Below are 6,722 nucleotides of genomic sequence, written 5' to 3'. Positions count from 1 at the left end.
GGGTGATCTTAACTGACCTAAGACAGGGAATTTTTACTAGGATTCAATTTCAAGAATTGTGAAAAACTGAGTTAATGTATTTGGCTAAGGTGTATGTAAACTTCCGACTTCAACTGTAAATACACCTTCATGCTGAGGATCAACGAAGGAGGATCTTACCAGAGTGAGTACAGTAAATGGTAGAGTACAGTAACAAGTGGTTTGGGCAACTTGTAGTGTTATCATGAAGGGCTGGGAACTGTGATAATAGAAAACATTTTTGTCCACAGTTGTGTCGAGTGACCCACCGCTCTAGTGCGTGACCCACTCGGAGCAGGGACTTCAGGAGATTTACAACTTCTATGCCTTCCTTGCTAATGTTCGGAGAGAATTTGTCACTATCTAAAACCTGAAAAGTAAAGACACTTAATCTGTTCAATATCTTCTAACATATTTTAGAAATATCCTGTGTATTTGTCTCAAATATACACTGTCACTTAAAATGTGTATGTAATACATGATAATGTGTGTTTATGATGTAAATGTTAAATAGATGCAAGTTGGTGCGGTTCTTCAGAGGCTCCCACATTTCATCGGTCATTTGGGAATTAGTTTATTTATACAATCTGTACACCTGCCACATTGAAGGTTTTTCTTTGATATTTTACCATGTATGACATTCTGTATTGGAGCAAATGTACATCTGCGGTTCCTACAACACTTAACATGGGCAGCTCCTCCACGTAGGCTATTTCCCATCAACCTATCTGTCCATTCAGTATCCCATACCACCAACCACTGTCTTCCTTTTGATAGATGTCAAGAAGGTCTCCTGTAACAAATGATTTTGTTAGTATATAATGAGGTTTTTCGTCCATCTCTACAGTCTATTTTTAACATTCCTTACCTTCTTTCATTATCAACTCATCTCTGTCTGATGTGAAATTGTGAAGTGATTTGCATTTCCCAATGCTACACCACTCTGCACCTGAAGGAGACATTATTGTGTATGTGTTTCTTGTTTATTCAGAGGCAAGATCAGAATGATAAATCTTTGTGATCGTACATGTGTATGGGTGTTACTTTCCTCGTCATCAGTCTTGGCTGTGGCTCTTATCTTGAACGAAAGCTGTGAAGACAGTTTGCTTTCACTGGGGCCTCTGTTGATCTCACACTCTGAGAGGGTTCTTGGTAAACGATGGAGCTCCTGATTTTGACTGGATGAGCCAATTTAATAATACTGTGCTCACAATCCTTTTGAAAACAGAACATAACCTATTTAGGATGTATATTAACATACTTGTTGAATTGCATATAGTGTTGTGTCATCAAAGGTTATGTATGCTATGGTGTTTGTGCTGTCTAAATCTGAATGAACATGCACAATATGGAATGAACTGTATAAATTGTAAATTATATAATCTAGGCTAGAACGAATTTGTTCAATGCCCTGACAAATGCACTTTGGTTATGAACCTACACTATGTAATCAAAAGTATGTGGACACCCCTTCAAATTAGTTGATTCGGCTATTTCAGCCACAATTGTTGCTGACAGGTGTATAAAATCAAGCACACAGCCATGCAATCTCCATAAATTAACATTTAAAGTCACTGAGGCCATTCTACCAATGTGGCACTGTCATAGGATGCCACCTTTCCAACAAGTCAGTTTGTCAAATTTCTGCCCTCCTAGAGCTGCCCTGGTCAACTGTTCAGTAAGTACTGTTATTGTGAAGTGGAAATGTCTAGGAGCAACAACGGCTAAGCCGTGAAGTGGGAGGCCACACAAGTTCACAGAACGGGACAGCCGAGTGCTGAAGCTTGTAGTGCGTAAAAATCATCTGTCCTCTGTTTCAACACTCACGAGTTCCAAACTGCCACTGGAAGCAACGTCAACATAAGAACTGTTCGTCAGGAGCTTCTTGAAATGTGTTTACATGGCCGAACAGCTGCACACAAGACAAAGATTACCATGCACATCTGGCAGTCCAACGGACGAATCTGGGTTTGGCAGATGCCAGGAGAACGCTACCTGCCCGAATACATAGTGCCAACTAAAGTCTGGTGGAGGAGGAATAAGGGTCTGGGACTGTTTTTCCATGGTTCAGGCTAGGCCCCATAGTTCCAGTGAAGGGAAAACTTAACGCTACAGCATACAATGACATTCTAGACAATTCTGTGCTTCCAACTTTGTGGCAACAAAGGCCCTTTCCTGTTTCAGCATGACAATGCCCCCGTGCAAAAAGTGAGGCCCACCCCAGCGGCCAAACTAACCCTGATTCAGATTATCTTGATTCCTACCCATGCTAGATTACGGAGACATAATTTATAGATCGACAGGTAAGGGTGCTCTCGAGCGGCAAGATGTTCTTTACCATTCGGCCATCAGATTTGCCACCAATGCTCCTTATAGGTGTAATGACGTATGCTGAGAGTCAGGAAGCAAGTTCAGGGAGTGAATACGTTTAATAAATAAACAACACAAGAAACGCACAGCGCACCGACATGAAACAGAAACAATGACGACTGGGGAAGAAACTAAAGGGAGTGACATATATAGGGCAGGTAATCAAGGAGGTGATGGAGTCAAGGTGAGTGTCATTATGCACAAATGCGCGAAACGCTGGTGACAGGTGTGCGCCATAAACGAGCAGCCTGGTGACCTAGAGGCCAGAGAGGGAGCACACGTGACACTAGGACATCACTGTACTCTATACTCCTCTGTAAACTGTTCATCTCCGTATACCCATTGCGATTATTTATAAAACCTTCTTAGGCCTCACTCCGCCCTATCTGAGATAACTACTGCAGCCCTCATCCTCCACATACAACACCCGTTCTGCCAGTCACATTCTCTTAAAGGTCCCCAAAGCACACACATCCCTGGGTCGCTCTTTTAAGTTCGCTGCAGCTAGCAACTGGAACAAGCTGCAAAAACCACTCAAACACTCTTCATTCAAAGACTCAATCATGGACACTCTTACTGACAGTTGTGGCTGCTTCGCGTGATGTATTGTTGTCTCTACCTTCTTGCCTTTGCTGTTGTCTGTGCCCAATAATGTTTGTACCATGTTGTGCTTCTGCCATGTGTTGCCACTATACCATGCTGTGTTGTCATGTGTTGCTGCCATGCTATGTTGTTGTCTTGGGTCTCTCTTTATGTAGTGTTGTGGTGTCAATATTTGTCATGAATTGTGTTTTGTCCAATATTTCAATTTTTAATCCCAGCCCCTGTCCCCACAGGAGGCCTTCTGCCTTTTTGTAGGCCAGCATTGCAAATAAGAATTTGTTCTTAACTGACTTGCCTAGTTTAAATAAAGGTTAAATCAATTCTTTGCAAACATTTTATTTTTTTAAGGAAGGCTTACCTTGATTTGTTCACTCCAGTTAGTCACAAGTTTTCCGGTTTCCTCAACATTATCAAGCTATTCAAGAAAGGGATACGAATAATATACTGCTCAAAAAAATAAAGGGAACACTTAAACAACACAATGTAACTCCAAGTCAATCACACTTCTGTGAAATCAAACTGTCCACTTAGGAAGCAACACTGATTGACAATACATTTCACATGCTGTTGTGCAAATGGAATAGACAACAGGTGGAAATTATAGGCAATAAGCAAGACACCCCCAATAAAGGAGTGGTTCTGCAGGTGGTGACCACAGACCACTTCTCAGTTCCTATGCTTCCTGGCTGATGTTTTGGTCACTTTTGAATGCTGGCGGTGCTTTCACTCTTGTGGTAGCATGAGACGGAGTCTACAACCCACACAAGTGGCTCAGGTAGTGTAGCTCATCCAGGATGGCACATCAATGCGAGCTGTGGCAAGAAGGTTTGCTGTGTCTGTCAGCGTAGTGTCCAGAGCATGGAGGTGCTACCAGGAGACAGGCCAGTACATCAGGAGACGTGGAGGAGGCCGTAGGAGGGCAACAACCCAGCAGCAGGACCGCTACCTCCGCCTTTGTGCAAGGAGGAGCAGGAGGAGCACTGCCAGAGCCCTGCAAAATGACCTCCAGCAGGCCACAAATGTGCATGTGTCTGCTCAAACGGTCAGAAACCGACTCCATGAGGGTGGTATGAGGGCCCGACGTCCACAGGTGGGGGTTGTGCTTACAGCCCAACACCGTGCAGGACGTTTGGCATTTGCCAGAGAACACCAAGATTGGCAAATTCGCCACTGGCGCCCTGTGCTCTTCACAGATGAAAGCAGGTTCACACTGAGCACATGTGACAGACGTGACAGAGTCTGGAGACGCCGTGGAGAATGTTCTGCTGCCTGCAACATCCTCCAGCATGACCGGTTTGGTGGTGGGTCAGTCATGGTGTGGGGTGGCATTTCTTTGGGGGGCCGCACAGCCCTCCATGTGCTTGCCAGAGGTAGCCTGACTGCCATTAGGTACCGAGATGAGATCCTCAGACCCCTTGTGAGACCATATGCTGGTGCGGTTGGCCCTGGGTTCCTCCTAATGCAAGACAATGCTAGACCTCATGTGGCTGGAGTGTGTCAGCAGTTCCTGCAAGAGGAAGGCATTGATGCTATGGACTGGCCCGCCCGTTCCCCAGACCTGAATCCAATTGAGCACATCTGGGACATCATGTCTCGCTCCATCCACCAACGCCACGTTGCACCACAGACTGTCCAGGAGTTGGCGGATGCTTTAGTCCAGGTCTGGGAGGAGATCCCTCAGGAGACCATCCGCCACCTCATCAGGAACATGCCCAGGCGTTGTAGGGAGGTCATACAGGCACGTGGAGGCCACACACACTACTGAGCCTCATTTTGACTTGTTTTAAGGACATTACATCAAAGTTGGATCATCCTGTAGTGTGTTTTTCAACTTTAATTCTGAGTGTGACTCCAAATCCAGACCTCCATGGGTTGATAAATTGAATTTCCATTGATTATTTTTGTGTGATTTTGTTGTCAGCACATTCAACTATGTAAAGAAAAAAGTATTTAATAAGATTATTTCATTCATTCAGATCTAGGATGTGTTATAGTAGTGTATAGTAGTGTATGTCTCAATGTAGAATGACGTAGAGTGATGTGTTGGAGGAGGAATAAGGTCTCTACTTACAGGTCTCTTCCTCTTGTGCTCCTCTATGACTTGTCAAATTTCTAAAATGGCTTCTGCCTGAAAAGCACTTCCTAGTGCTCTAAAACCAAAACATAATCTCAGAATACAACATATCCAACAACATCTTTACTACAGGAAAGGCTCATCATAAGGTCATAAGGTCATGCGTATAATACCTGTGTGTGTCCGCTGTATAGTACATTTCAATAGATACATGGCACCATGCTCGGTAGGTGGAACTTAATGGAAATGAAAACAACATGCAGAGTGTTTTTACAGCACTATTATACATTTTATAAACATTTGCACATGACTTACACTTACAGTAGATATTTTATAGAAAAGGTACCCTACTCACTTGTCATTCATCAACTTGGATGCCTTGATGAGTTTCCCAGCAAACTTCTGCAGTCCCTTGGCATAACTGATCTCCAGCTCAGCCCTAGTCACAGAGAAATGTCATCAAGGCACGTTACTTTTGTCACACTCAGGTGAAACAGTAACTACAGGTAATGCAAATCCAATCCGGAAGTTAGGACTTCAGCATGCAATTCTGAATGGATGTTGGTACGTAACAAAAAAAGAATGGAAATGTCATGAAATATGTGCAGTCCAGCTTCAAAAGTGTTTAACTTTTCCAATCTGAGATAGCATACTATGCTCAAATAAATTACTTCGCTAAAGGATATTCTCAAGGAGTTGTGTATGCAAATAGGGTACATAACATCACATTGACCATACCTTTGCTGAAATACTGTCATGACCTTGCAGAAATGCTCCCCATTGTTGGAAAACCTCTTCAGATCTTGGTACAACAGGTTGCACTATAACACATTCACCAAGTCATGGTGTTGTCAAGCTGTGGCTATCTTGAGTAACCACTAATACAAACAGCTATGAAGAAAATCCATTACATTTTGAATTATGGTACACACATCTAAAGGAGAAATAAGCTACATTTCTCTTTGCCATTTGACTAAAAGTTGTCTTTGAAAAGAGGTAGAGTGAGTCCTCACCGTACAGTTGCTCACAGGGTCCGGCGTTTTCAGTCTAAGGTGGTTTATTGACTTTGCACTTTGAACACACTCCTCCTAAAGCCATTTATGTGGAAATCACCTGAGCATATACACTGAGCATACAAAGCATTAAGAACATGTTTTGTGTCCTCAGTGTATATGTTCAGGTGTTTTCCGCATGATTTACTTTAGGAAAGGTGAATCCAGGTGAAAGCTACGATCCCTTATTGATGTCACTTGTTAAATCCACTTCAATCAGTGTAGATGAAGGGGAGGAGACGTTAAAAAAATACTTTTAAGCCTTAAGACAATTGAGACATGGATTGCGTATGTGTGCCATTCAGAGGTTGAATGGGGCAGACAAACGATTTAAGTGCTTTTGAATGGGGAATGGTAGTAGGTGCCAGACGCACCCGTTTGAGTGTGTCAAGAACTGCAACGCTGCTGGGTTTTTCACACGCAACAGTTTCCTGTGTATCAAGAATGGTCCACCACCCAAAGGAGATCCAGCCAACTTGACAACTGTGGGAAGCATTGGAGTCAACATGGACCAGCATCCCTGTGGAATGCTTGACACCTTGGTGTTCCTAATGTTTTGTACACTCAGTATATAGCCAGTGCACAAAGGAAAATTCCATTGGAAG

At 43.3% G+C, this 6,722-nt stretch overlaps 1 long non-coding RNA gene across 1 annotated transcript; it reads right to left on the bottom strand.

Annotated features, from left to right (window-relative positions):
* Positions 1-551: 551 nt before the first annotated feature.
* LOC115160734 (uncharacterized) lies at positions 552-6,144 on the bottom strand. Its single transcript, XR_003869109.1, has 8 exons — positions 6,079-6,144; positions 5,804-5,886; positions 5,421-5,504; positions 5,239-5,301; positions 5,063-5,141; positions 3,350-3,406; positions 887-1,233; positions 552-811 (listed from the first exon to the last, which is right to left on the bottom strand). It is a non-coding gene; the product is annotated as an uncharacterized LOC115160734 (long non-coding RNA).
* Positions 6,145-6,722: the final 578 nt, after the last annotated feature.

The sequence above is a fragment of the Salmo trutta genome, chromosome 24 (assembly GCF_901001165.1).
Source record: "Salmo trutta chromosome 24, fSalTru1.1, whole genome shotgun sequence".
In the NCBI taxonomy this organism is placed as follows: domain Eukaryota; kingdom Metazoa; phylum Chordata; class Actinopteri; order Salmoniformes; family Salmonidae; genus Salmo; species Salmo trutta.
This window is presented reverse-complemented; position numbering and strand designations above follow the sequence as displayed.